Source organism: Pempheris klunzingeri, chromosome 19, assembly GCF_042242105.1.
Source record: "Pempheris klunzingeri isolate RE-2024b chromosome 19, fPemKlu1.hap1, whole genome shotgun sequence".
Taxonomy (NCBI): Eukaryota; Metazoa; Chordata; class Actinopteri; order Acropomatiformes; family Pempheridae; genus Pempheris; species Pempheris klunzingeri.
This window is the reverse complement of record NC_092030.1, coordinates 17862897-17877369: the sequence shown is the minus strand read 5'-3', so window position 1 is coordinate 17877369 and position 14473 is coordinate 17862897.

Sequence of the window (14473 nt, the reverse complement as noted above, 5' to 3'; positions counted from 1 at the left end):
TGATAATCGACTACTCATGAAAAAATTATTACTTTACTTAAACATATTAAAGTAATGATATGTCAGATTTTATGTTATCACCTTCTTCTGCTAAACCCCCCGTAGCTTTTTAGCCTGAGATCAACATTTGAGTTTTTATTAACTTTAACTAGAATGTCACAAGAGAAGTTTTTTTATTTCAATATCGAATGCCTGAGCTTCCTTGGATGCATCACCAGGAAGAGGTTTATCATAGGTTTAGGAATCCTGCTCACGACAGCATAAGAAAAAAACAGTGGTTACCTGGAATATAGCGTGGACTACTATATATAATATACTACTGGTATGGCCCCTTCAGTCATGGGAATTTAGGGAAAAAATGAACAAAAGCAGAAAAGAATGAAACGAAACAGACAGGGAGAACAGCTTCAGTCACCTTTTATTATTATTCTATAGAGCAAGTAATAAAGAGAAGGTTGTTTTTGTTTTTATTCTCACCAGTTCCCTATTGATTTCATCACTGTCTCTATATTGACTTCGGCATGAAGGTGGCATCATCTGTGTATTTGTGTGTGTGTGCTATATCTGTCACTTTTTGTGAAAGAGGAGGGAGAGATAGAGAGATGCTCCCTGTGACACCATCTATTCCCTGTCATTCACCTCTTTTCCCCATTATCTTTGCACACACCACTCCTCCGCCTCTCCTCATTCTCTGGCACCTTCCTATTTTGTCTTTCAGTGAACATTTATTGCTCTGCTGAATTTAAATCCCCCTCTTTCCTATTGCACTGCCTATTCTCCACTTCCCTCTGCCTCTTTGTTTACTTTCCCTATTATATTTTCTTCACCACTCTCCCTCCTCTTGCATCACTCACTGTGATTGTCTGCTGCCTCTGTGTGTGGTTGGACATCATTGTTGTCCTTTCCTCTCTCTTTGTATAGGCAAGCGAGCTGAGGAAGTGTTTTTTTTTTTTTTTAATGTCTCAGGAGACCGAGATGTTAATGATGCTAATGGGTCCTTACTATACAAGGTTAGAGTAATAGAGGTAGAAGAGAAAGATGCACTGCAGGGGAAAAACATTATGTTAAATCTGGTTTTAGCTTTTCCTGAACATTTGAGATTTATAACCTTTTGTATTAGGATGCAAAATACCACATGAACTGAGTGGACAAAATGTAGACATTTTTCAATAAACAGAAAGACAGCTGAGTTCCTTAAAAATACAGTTTTTCGACCTGGAAAAGCATGGCAGGTACATTTTAAAAAAAAAAAAGAGACTACTTTGTGAGTTTCAGAAGTTAACTTGCCCAAGCTGCTGATGTTGTGAAGATACTTTGCTGAGCCCGGAGAATAGATTGGGGATAGTAGATGGCCTAGTGAAAGCTTTTTGAGGTGTTACTTCAGCATCTCTCTCTCCCTCTGAGCATGTGTCCTCTCTCTCTCCACGTACGGGCAAATTGAAGCACATTTACTTGGACAAATCCCTCTCAATCCCTGGCTGATGCCCAGTGTCGAGAGTTATGAAACTTTTAGAGAGCTATGAAGAGAGAGAGATCTCTAATTGGCACAGCATCTTTTGCAGTAAAAGCACTCCAAGTGACTTTTATGACTTATGGACAGTAATAGGAAACACAGATCAGGGATGTCAAAAGGTAAAAGGTATGGCAGGTGAGGAGGTGCTCTCAAGGCTGTATCCAATAAACCAAAATTGGTATTTTTCTATCATCATTGTTTATCTCCTTTCCCATATCCTGGCTGTCACCCCACCTGCCCCCCAAGACTGAGACAGCTCACCATTTGTCTATTATTTTGTTTTCTGTTGATGGAGTCGAGAGTGTGGAAGCCCGGCCGGCCCAAGGGGTGGTGATTTCTAATCTCTTATCCTCTACTGATGCACAGCACTACAACTATACAACTATACTGACTGCCCGTGTTGTTCTTATATATCATGTATCTTCTATATTAAAGTTATATCCCTCCCAGGTAGCATTCTGTGTGAATTCCTTGCCAATGTAATGTAATGTCCTTATATCAGCCAGCTGAGAGCAGCATTAGCAGACAATATAGCTTAATGAAGACAGCGTATCCTCCCATGGGGAGATGTAGCTTCCCTTTCACAGCAGAGGAAAATCTCAAGTTACTCCAAGGAACCTGTCCACTCTCACTCCAGGCAAATTCACATCTTCTCTCTCCTCTCCACCCCTCACCAAGCGCCCAATTGCCTGGCTCAAGAAAAGTGTTGAGGAGCTGTCTTTGAACATGTCTTTTCTCTCTCTGTCAGTGAATGTCAGTTGTAAACCAGGGCGGTGAATGGGAGATACATCTGGATTTCTGTGTTTCTACAATGCATATTAATCACATGCACTGACTATTTCCCAAAACCCTTCGATTGCACATCGACTGTCCAATCACAGCTTCACAACCCTGGGTACAGCGGGCCTGTCAAGCTGTGGATGTCTTGACATGATGCAGTGGTGTGCACACTTAAGATATTGGAGTTTTTTTTTTTTTTATTTAGTTCAGCTTTTCATAAACCAAAAACGTACGCATGCAATTGTGAGGAAGGGCCAAGTGTGAAACAGGTGTATTTACAGTATGTACCAGCTGTGTACGCTCTCTCTTGCATTGTGAAATGAATCAGGCACATACCCTTATGTTTGGCTCCAACCAGTTGTTTATTCTGGCAAGAACTGAATAATATTAGGTCTCCTGCTGCCAACTTCATGGTAACAACCTCCAGAAAATACATGGGCACAGGATACAGTAGACTGATATTAATTATACATGTGAAGACAACAAAAATGTAACATGTCTACCTGATAAACTCAGGATGATTTATGTCCCAAACCAGGATCATGTTAGAACAAAACACATTTTCCTATATCATAATATGAGGGGTAACTAGCTATCCTGCAGTACAAGAACATACTGCTGCTCTATTCCCATGTCTTCTACATAGGTTGTTAGCATGCTGTCTTTTTGTCTGCAACATGTAGCTTTAGTCTTGTATGTAGCAATCAATAGCATATTTACGACCTGTTCAGCGATTTTCTCCATCTCTGTTTGCAATTAGGGAAACACTGTATAAAAATGGTAATGGATTTTGAGTGGTTAATCTGCCGCCGTAAACTACATAGATGTCATGCTAGAGTGGAAAACTCAACAGGCGACAGCAACAATAACTAAGCGGGATGGGGCTGAGCCACTTTAGCATTAGTATTAACTGTACTTACTATAATGAATTATTCACAGACAGAAATTAGATCTCAGAGGAAAACAAAAGCCATCTTGGTTGTCATAGAAGTTATTGCATCGTCCCCTGCCTGCAGATTTTTGAAGGGAAACACACTTTTTGTCTCATCAGAAAAAAAGGAGCAACACTCGCTGTCTAAAGACCCGTAAAGGCTGCTAATGATGCCCAATGTGATGCAAATTACTCATTCATGGCTGCTGCCTGGCTTCGCCTATAAAAGATGAGGGGAAAGCTCAGACCTAATGATGTTTGGATGAAATCTCTGTTCTGCGTTAGGGCTCAAATTCATTTGCAAACACAATATCTTTTCGTACGCCATTGCTACTAAATCAAACACAGAAAAAAATCCCGTCAAAGCCTGCAGATGCTTGTTCAAATTACATTAAAAATTCTATTTCAAAATGAGCAGTCTACAGTGCCCAGCCTGCTCATCATCACACTGATAATTCACCTCCCCTGCCTTTTTGAAGGAGCTGAAGAAGCTGAACGTATGGTGTCAGATTCATTCAGAGAAGTGCTGGCGTAGTTTAATATTACATGCTTTGGGCATCAAGTTAGGGTTGGCCTGTATACGCACATCAGAACTGTGCTATCAAAATCAATTCTGCAATGCCTTGTTCTCACACACATCAAATAAACAACTACACGCAAAAAAGAGAATAGTGAAATTTTTCTGGCGATATAATGTAGGATTCATTCACTCAGTGTCCAGTTGGTGCAATAGATATTAAAAACATCTATCTGTTCCCTGTCAGCTGCACACGAGCGCACTCTTACAAGATGTGGATCTGTCAACACAAATCTGACTCAGGCAGGCACTCAGTTCACAGGCAGCGGCGATAAATGAAGATGTCAGTAAGAGACCCACAACTTCCTCCTGTAAAATCGGGGAAAAGAAATATGGCAGCGCTGTGGGGTTATGTTGATTTACTCTGTTCGCTGTGCTGCCTCCTGAAATAATAGAAAGGCAGTATCTTTATAGAGTATCACAGCAGTATATCTCTTGGAAATGCTGATTAATGCTGAATAAAATACCAATTTACAAAAGTTACAGTGGTTTAAGTACCTTTACTTGTCTAAAGAGGGCTTATTGAGAAAGCATTGTACAATCAACTGATTGAGTTAATCAACTAGTGCCTGGTGAGTAGGTTATGAGAAGAAGCTGCACAAAAAGCATAAAAATGTGATAAGAAATCAATCAATGCTCATTTCTTTGCTCAAAAACATGCAAAAATTTATTTGGACTCTCTTTATGTGGCAAAATACTGCTGTAATTTTCCATTGCTCCTTTGATTACCTAATAACTCTGTCAGTGCCTTTACATCCAATAACTGAAAATTGCACAAGATTGCCTGCACAATGGTATCAACGATATTTGTGAGAGAAAAATAAATTATTCACAGACACACCGACACTGAATCATGTCCCAGCTTGCTGCATGCGTACGTACTGTAAATGAAAACATTGTACTATTGTGCTCTTGTTGTAATGTACAACACTGGCGAACAGCAACATTTGCTGGCTAGCATCTTTGTAACTGTGTAGAGAGGGCAGCTGCCTGTCTCTGGTAGCCTACAGTAATGGGGGAGGGGTGGATGAGACTGATTGTGTCTCAACTATACTGGAGCAATGAGGTCTCTCTCTCTCTCTCTCTCTCTCTCTCTCTCTCTCTCCATCACTGTGTTTGTGTGAGATTTTGTGTGTGGGTTAATGCTCTTGTGTGCATTCCAACCAGCAAGATGGATGCTCACTGCTACACAGGTATAATTGGATCATGCACCTGCCTCTGGTGTGGTCATTGATCTCTTCCCCCATGGGCCCAATATTTAAGGAAGGGGAGCTGGGAGACTGAGTTCTTATTGATTTTACTCTCAAACTAATCATGACTCTTTGGACACATGTGATCAACATTAATCTGTGGCGCTGCATGATGGACTGGATAACAAGGGCTAAGCCATTCTTTTCAATAGGTCTTCACTTAGTGCAGATACAACCCTAAATGAGATGTTCATAACAGCAGTTAAGCTGCTCCACTGTTCATATGAAATCAATAAAATTGTATGTTGACATTTTACTTTATTAGTGTAGCTACGTATTGACATGTCGGGGCTGATGATCGATGATGCAGCACAAAGAGAGAGAAACCCGAATGAGGCTGAATATGGCCTAGAAGCATGAAGAGTTTTTTGGTCTCAACCTTGGATGAATTATGATGAAAAAAATGCTATTCTTGTCTGGGAGGAGATTGCGGGGAGGGTGTTTTGAGAGGCACCAAACCACAGTTTATTTACATTAAATTCAGAATTCATTAAAGTGCCAGCAATTCAAAATGTCACTCTCCATCATTTGACTGCTGAGTGTGCGGTGACTCCGTGCTTAGACTGTCTCACATTCAAAATAATGTGTGCTGAGAGAAGGCAGTCAGCAAAACATTACTTGACAGCCGCACTATACTTACACTCCTGTATTGCACAAATCCAGAATATATATATCATTTGATGTAATGAATGAGTAGCTGCACTAACTCAAACTAAATTATCCCTATGCAAGTGCAAGAATTATAGCATACCCTATTGTATATCTATTTTATCTAATTTTGTTCCAAAATAAGACAAACTACAAACAATATGTAGGAAAATAAGGTCACTGCCAAGGATTTAAATATTGATGTTACATCAGAACCAACAGAATCTTGCACATTTTGACATCTGTTTCATGGTTATATTTCTCATACATTTATAAAGGAAAAACACACAGTCTGGCAGCTATTTGGAACCAAGGGTGATTGGTCCCCCTAGGTGACATTTATTTGGCTTTAATGGCATTCAAACAAACCCAGGGGACCGCAGTGCCTGGGGGGCATCGACAAAGCAAACAGTTGAACAGCATCATTATCATCCAAAGAGCTGGCAAACTCATTTCATTTTTAATGCATAACCGTGTGTCTCTGTTTGTGTGTGGCACAAAGGCGATAAACAAGTCAAAGGAAATTACATTTAGATCAGCAAGCTGCTGGCTTTCTGTGTGACATTGTGAGTGTGTGACCTTAGTCCACATGTGTGTATGTATGCGGTAAAATGAATGAAATGTAGTAAGTGTAATTTTGGTCCACATGGAATTAACATGAACATTTGAATGTATGTGTGTGAAGCACTTGTCATGGTATACTGAAAACATTATCGTTATCGTAAAATTCTGTGACAGTAGCTACATGTACATGCCTGCGTGTGCATACACATCATTTGTGCACATTCTGCTGATAGAAGCTCAACAATACTGGAGTCATTTTCCTGAATGATGATTTACGTGTAATTTATTTATTTATATTTATGTATTATTTATGTGATTTATTAATTTCTTAAAAGCTCACAAAATAGTAAAACATGAATCAAATCAAACAGTGAGTGTGTGTTGGACCAAAATAGTATTCCTGAACAGCCATCTCTTTCATATCTGGGAGTTCCACCAGATACTGCTTGATTTCACTCTTTTCAATGATGCTCTTTGACCGGCTGCAGAAGTTGCCTCAGGGAACCAAAGCAGAAATATTACAACCATGATGAATATCGAAAAAATGCAGTGTGGGGTTTTTAACAAGTGCTTATACACGGTGTATTAGGATGATGAATTCCCCTGCCTGGGCACCCTCCAGATACAGCGCAAAAAGATGAAAACTATGTCACACACAGAGAAAGAGAGAGAGGGAATACATTGATATGAAAAAGGAGGGAAATACCTGGGATTCTGCACAGTGTCTGAACATGATTAAAGATGCACTGTCAGGAGAGGAGGACAAAATATTAGGTGCTGTTTATAATACACTGCAATCCTTTGTAACACTACAAACAGCCTCAGAAACTACAATAGTCACATCAACATCTCTACAAAGTCTCTCAACAATAGCCACACATCATAAACTTCACAGAGGTGCATTAGGATTGTACAGGTGCTCATGAAATTGTAATCACCCCCTGCAGGTTCCACTGACACCAACTGTAAAAAATAGCTTGTAAATAGTAAAAAGCATGCAGATGGATGCCAGGCCTCTTTCAGATGTTAGAAAGATTATCCTCGTGTAACACACGGAGGATGTTCAGCTCCTTCTGATGTATGGGCTGTCTTCATTTCAACAGAGAGGGATTTTTTTTTCTTTTGGTTTCTATGGCACCCCAGTGTTCAAGCCGATGGAACTTGCAGTCGCCACTTTGAAGTTGTAACACTCACACTGTGATGTCTCAGAGTAGCAAATACATCACTATAATCCGAATGCTCTCTTTGATGGGCTTTGAAATACTGTTTAAGTGAGCTCCACAGTGCTAGTGTATAATGTTCATGCAGGAGTCCTGAGCCGCATTCAAATCACTGATAAACTGAGAGGGCAGTTTTTTGCTCTCAAGAACAAATCACACATATTCACCCTCATAAATCACTGCAAGCAGCTTTAGCAAAGTTTCCCTGGACCAACTTTGAATACTAAGTCACTTTTCTTGTCTATTCATCTCAGCGTTCATTTTCACTTTCACTTGTGTGTGTGTGTGTGTGTGTGTGTGTGTGTGTGTGTGTGTTCTGCTCAGCCTATTTTACTTGTGATATATAATTGAACAATTTATGTATGAAACAGTTACATAGTGTCAGACTTACAAATCCAATTTCCATCCAATAATAACTCATGAGATATAATTTGCTGTGAGATCAACACCAAACATTGTGTACTGCTAGGGGTTCTGACACACACACACACACACACACACCTCATGTATCCTATGCTGTATATTACAGTATCTGTCATGAATGAATTTAGAGTTAACAAGCTGTGTTACCTGATTTATTGGACAATAGGGATCAGTAGAAACCCACTACCATCTTACACTTTAGCTAACATGCTAGAAAACAGCGTACTGACACATTCAGCAGATGCAGAGCACACTCACTTGGAGTAATTTTTCTGGCCTTTCAATAAATATATGCCCAATATTCACAATATACACTACTCACAAAAAGTTAGGGATATTCGGCTTTCAGGTGAAATTTCAGGATGAACCTAAAATGCATTCTAACCTTTCCAGGTGAACTTAATGTGACCTTCTCTAAACTTTTGAATGCACATGTCCAACGGTTCAGTGTTTCAGTAATTTTTGCACAAGTTGCTGTTCTCTAACAAGAAGCTTAACAGCAACATTCACAACAGGTTTGATCCATGAATCCACCAATACATTTCCTGCTTCAGTTAGAATTGGTATTTAAACAGTCCTCCTCATCATGCTGTTCACATTCTGACATCATGAGACCAAGACGACACCTAACAGTTGATCAGCAGCACCTCAACACTGGAGGCTTCAAACAGGAAGTCCTCAGACGGAGGTGTTCACTGAGCTTAGAGGGTCACAGAGTGTCATCAGGAGGTTGGAACAGTGATACAGAGACTGGAAGAGTCACAGAAAGGAGAGGAGTGGACGTCCTTTGGCCACATCCCAATTTATTGAGACACTGAAAATGTTTTGTTGTGGTATACCTACCACTGTTGTTAGATTTTCTTTCAATAAATTGTTTAAGATGAATAAAATTACCATTGCATGCTTCTACTTAAATGCCCTACTTTCATGATATAATATCACTGTAGCATTCACTTTTTACATTTTCCATATATTTCACCTGAAAGTCGAATATCCCTAACTTTTTGTGAGTAGTGTATATCCAATTATTACAAGTGACACCTTTCACATATATCTAATCATTTGGTCTATTGTTAATCTTGAAATATTCATTACAACGTTTTTACCTCCACATAATGAGTAATGACATTTAAAGCACCTGGAAAGTACACTGAAAAATCAGTGACAGAAAGTGTTGATTATTCCTCTTTGCTTCATTTTGGAGCACAGTTTTTATTTGGAAAATGGTTCAACTAAACAGTGCACAGCTTTATTCCACACAACTACTACAGTACCAAGCAATAATGAATACTAAAATACACTGCGTTGACCTTCAAGGCAAACATAGTGAAGGAATCTGGAGCCTAGCAACGCTATTATTTGAGGACATGTAAAAGGTACTCAGGCATTGCTGCAAGGGTATATAGCGTAATTAAGACATTCGCAAATCTGGCAACCCAGTAGGGTGGAAAGCACATTGCTGAGATGCAGCTCCATCTTCTAACTACTGATCTGGCAACTGGCAGCATCATCCTGTAATTAGCTCTGACATGAATACAAGAACCATGCCGAGATGCTGTGTGTGATGAGCAAACAAAGGATGGTACCTTATGACAGAAATACTAACATCAAGAATGACTGTGAACTCTCTCTCTGTCCTACTCTACTCTCTCTATTCTATTCGAGTGGACGAGCAAAAATGGACGGTGCCTTTGTTTTGCTTGTCCATTCGTCAGTCTCCTGCTGCATTTCTCCTCACTGTTTTTTGTGTTTTCTGTTTATCCATGATGGCCTCCAGTCTGTCAGCCTCTCCCCGTCTCCCATTGTCTGTCAGCGTCCCTCTGTGTATGTCTGCTGCATCATTCTGGTCTGACCTACATAACCTCTGGTCATCAATTTTGTATATATCTGATGCATTATGATGCATGGACCTCTATGACAGAGCGGTCCCTCCAGGGGCCGAGAGCAGCGTCATGTCACTCAAACACACACACACACACACACACACACACACACACACACACACACATAAATCAGTGCCCTAGCAGTCGTTCGCTGACACAAGCCCCCCAGCAACAACACACACGAACAGCACAGCAGCCTATTCAGGGCAGAGAAACATAGAGAACTGAGTGCACAGTCTGAGTGGGGACAATAATATCTCGGCACAGACAGTGGATGTAGTGAATAAAGAAATAAATGGAATGGGTAATTTAGAGATGAAAAGAGAAATATACAGACTTCAGTTTCAATAGTGGATTGAAGCAGCTCACTGAATGAATACACTAGAAAACAAATAGGCTAATATAGACACACCGAAACCTTCAAAACCAATACAGTCACTCAACTGTAAAGATGTTTGACAGTATGGTTGTGAGCAGCACGTACCATGAGTTTATCAGACTGGAATCAAAAGATAAAAGAGCATCTACAGTAAGCGTGCCGCCACAGTGAACTCGTCTGGATCTTTTTGGAGCGGGTGCGTTGATGGTTGCAGGTTTGTGCATAATATTTGTCAATTTAGGATTTTGTGCCGTTGCTGTAAATGTCTGCATTAGTCAAATCACAGTGCATCAAAGGCAGGGCCTGAGGGCTGGCCTGAGGGCTTCTCAACCCCGGGGCCTCGAGTTGCCTGTGTTTACCGAAGCAAACTGTGTGGGTTCAGCAACACTCACAGCAGCCTCACGTTACATCACCAACAAAACAATCATCACATATGCAGTATACAATTATAAAAGTGGCAGATTTGCCACTGGAAATTGTTCATACTTTTTGAAACAATGGATCCATGATTTCACGCTGAGATAGATGAAAGCAGCATTTTGAGATGAGAATCCAACTAAAAGGTCCTTGATGGCTACATACATGATATCACGGTAAAGGCCTGAGGCTAGAGCTTTAAGTCCCAGGCAAACATTCAGCTGAAGATCCATGTAGGAGGCGTGGAAATAAAAGAGCTGCAATGTTTTTGTACAGCAGGGTAAAGCCAGTTGGCCCTGGCATTACATCAGCACAGTATGATGAGTGACATTTAAGTTATTTTACTCTGCACCCTATTGGATGGTTGGCCCACAGAAAAACACACTTGGACAGCCAAAACAGAGGTTATGATAATTATAAGATTTAGGTTTTATTGTTTGTATTTTCAAATTGCATTATTGGTACAAGTGAAAGGCTTTGAGAATGAGGACTTACCAGGGTGGCCATATTTACAAATGCCCAAACTGGAACCTTTATTACCATCTTTCGAGCACACCTTTGAGCAGTGAATGTTGAAAACCAGGACATTTTAGTGTTTTACAGGTTTTTGTCAGGACAAACGTGGATGTCTGGTCGCCGTAGAACTAACTCGTATATTTAGCTAACGCAGTGCTATCTCAGCTAATGACTGGGCTGTGATTGCTGCAGTGTCAACAGTCCAAATCAGGACAGAGATGGTGTTAGAATTACTTTTTATCCTCAGAGAAATAATGCAGTTAGCTGATGATATGCTGCTTGGTTTGGGTTGTAACCTGAGAGTTATTACTGTAGGTAGTTAACTTAACTAACAATTAGACTTTTCTTTATTGATCCTCCATAGGGGGGAATTCACAAATTGTGGCTTACATTAGAGCAGACAAACTCACTGTTTAATCCATCCCATCTGTATTTTTGGTTTTGGAAAGGCTTTGAAAAAGACATTATTGTTCAAACTCTGTGAAAGAACTCTTTGACGAGCTCTAAGCTAAGCTTTGATTGGTCAGATGCTGTTTAGGGGAGCAGTTTAGCAAATCGTCATTGGCAGAAATATCTAAAAATGCATCAGTGTTCTATAAAGGTCCTCAGCTGCTACTTAGAGAGATATTAATCCATCCTTAAAGGAAGGAAAGTCTCGAGTTCTTTGATGAACGAGGTTAGGTCATGGAGGTTAGATGTTAATGATCTAATTCATCTTTGTGATACCGAACCACCCATAAAGCTTTAATGATTTTTGCAAGTGGTGATTGGAGAGGCCATATAAAGTGTTTGACTTCATCCCGACGTCGATGAAATCACTCTGGAATTGCTCTAGCAGTGTGTCTGGTGACATTATCATCCTGCAGTACAGGAGCAAGAGGGAGGGAAAGGTATTTGCCTCGCTGTGTGCACCTGATGCTGTAAATACAGTCTAATATCCCTCAGCTGCTCATGTAAAACAAACACTGGATCTCATGTTTCACAGGCTGTCAGTATCACTCTGGACCCATGTTTAACATCTGGCATCTGACAGTGTGCGTCAGAGGCCTTTTTCTTCTGGATTTCACGCAAATCTGTCCGGATGGAGATGAATGACTGTTAAATGATTCATGAGACTACACTTTTTTAATTGCAGCAATCTGGAATTTATGCTCCTTATGGCTGAATCTTTAACTTTGTCCAATGGCCTCAGATATTGCCACTTTATGAAAGGCAGCCATGCTATAGATGGCAGCTACATAAAACTCAATTTGTTGTAAAGAGATGTTGGTTCTATTCAGAGGTAATCTTTAAAGTCATATTTGTCAGATCTCTTCTTAAAATGACAAACACTACTACTTATCAGTTGTATAGACAGATTCTTCGAACAGCACTCAACCTCTTTTCCTTTATCCTCCCAAGCTCTGAAGGCTGAATGCTGATTGCTGAGTGATTATCCAATGCATTAAAACTGACTTGGGGATCAACACACAGGGGGCTGTTAAATTCCACTTTTATGGAGCTCTCCCTGTAAGCGCAAAACAGATCAAGGTCCTGGACCCATCCAGACCAGGTCCATGGTGCACTAAATGAAGGGAGCATTACTGAGACCTAATAGAGGCGTGAAACATCTGTAGCAGCTACCCTGCAGAGAGCACGGGGAGAGAAAGTGATGAAAGGGGGAAGTAATGGCTGCGTGCCTGAGAGGAAAGACACAAATTCTATTAGGACCTAAATTTAAACTGGAGCTCTTTTACTCACTTTCTCTCTGTCTCCTGCTTCCACTCTGCTTCACACACACATACTCGCAAAATCTTACTGGGAGGAAGAAAATAAAATCAACTCGTGAAAGAACTGGGCCTTTCTCAAATGAAGACACATTTTGGAAGGTTATTTAATTCTCTATCAAACTTGGATAACTGTGCCAAATCTCAGTTTTTTAGTCAATTCTTTTTCATTTCATTTTACATACTGTATGTCTGCGTGCAAACACAACAATTCAGCAATTTGCATTTTGAGCTCAATGGGCAGGAAATAAATCTTGAGGAGAAATATCCATATGAGCAGCCACATTAAATCAACATCCACCGTTCAGCTTTGCTCTATTTGAACAGTTTTTGTTTTTTTTCTCACCAAATTCTTCCACATCTCAGTGGTGCTCCATCATCTCCCATTTCCTGTGTTGACATCCAGAGAGTTTGATTGTTTTTCCATTCATCATTCATTCACCACTGGCCTCATCCAAATCCTCTTTCTACTAGCATCAGTGAGGAGACACATTATCTTGTCCTTAATTCACACTAACTAGCATGCACAGTATAATCAAACCTGTCGCTGTAATTGGATTCTTATTTTTGCAAAAACTGCAAGGTAAAAATAACCGCTGTGTATTAATTAATCTAACTGGAGCCGGGTGTCTTCTCTCACACACAAGGCTTACAAAAAACATCCAAAGACAAACAAACACATGCACTGTGCCTTTCCTGTTCTCATTTGCAACTCTTAATAGCAGAACATTTCATCAGCCTTGATTAAAGTGTCTGCTGTGCTTACTGGTATCCACTGTGTGCTTCATGCTTCCAAGACAGTCTTAAATATTGGCCAAAGTACCAGTGAGATGTGTCTCCTGCTGTCCAGTGTGTGGGCTGTGCACCACCACGCAGGGAAGGGATCCTGCCGCCAAACAAATGTTCTTCTTTGTGTCTGGAGCATTCCACATTCATTTCTCACCAATCTCATTCCCCCTGCCCCATAATCAAATCCTCATTGAGTGAGTTGAAACCCAGTTACTAGGACTGCAAGTAGCACGGGAAAACACATGTAATAGTGCATGCATGCTTTCAAAGCTGATCATCAATCATGGAAGCTGCAAACACAATCAGAGGCACAAGAATCAAGTGTTGCGCACTTTTAACTCATTATCTGGAAACCTTTATCCCACCTGCTCAGTCTGACCTTGTATTGCTTCATTTGGGTGCACAGGACAGCCAAAATCGGCAAACACGAGTCCGCATTCAAGAATACAGATATGAACTTGCCCTGGTGCCATTACCGAGGTGATTTATGCACCTCAGCGCCACTAAAAGAGAATTCATTTCAGCTCAGAGTCTATCTACAGGCCACTGAGCTATTAGAGTATAATGCGGTTCAGACACTCACAGGCAGGCAGAAGCAGAACAGCTTCAGAACCACATGACCACCCAATTAAGAGGCTATTGTTAACATTGAAAATGGCATACGCGCTGTACTGCCCACACAGACTCAGAATACCGTAGTATCAAAGTAGCACTCTGCATAGCTTTAGGCAGAAAGCATACTGATAAAGTGACACACACACACACACACACACACACACACACTGGATCTTTGAGGGACCAAAAATGGACGTTATTG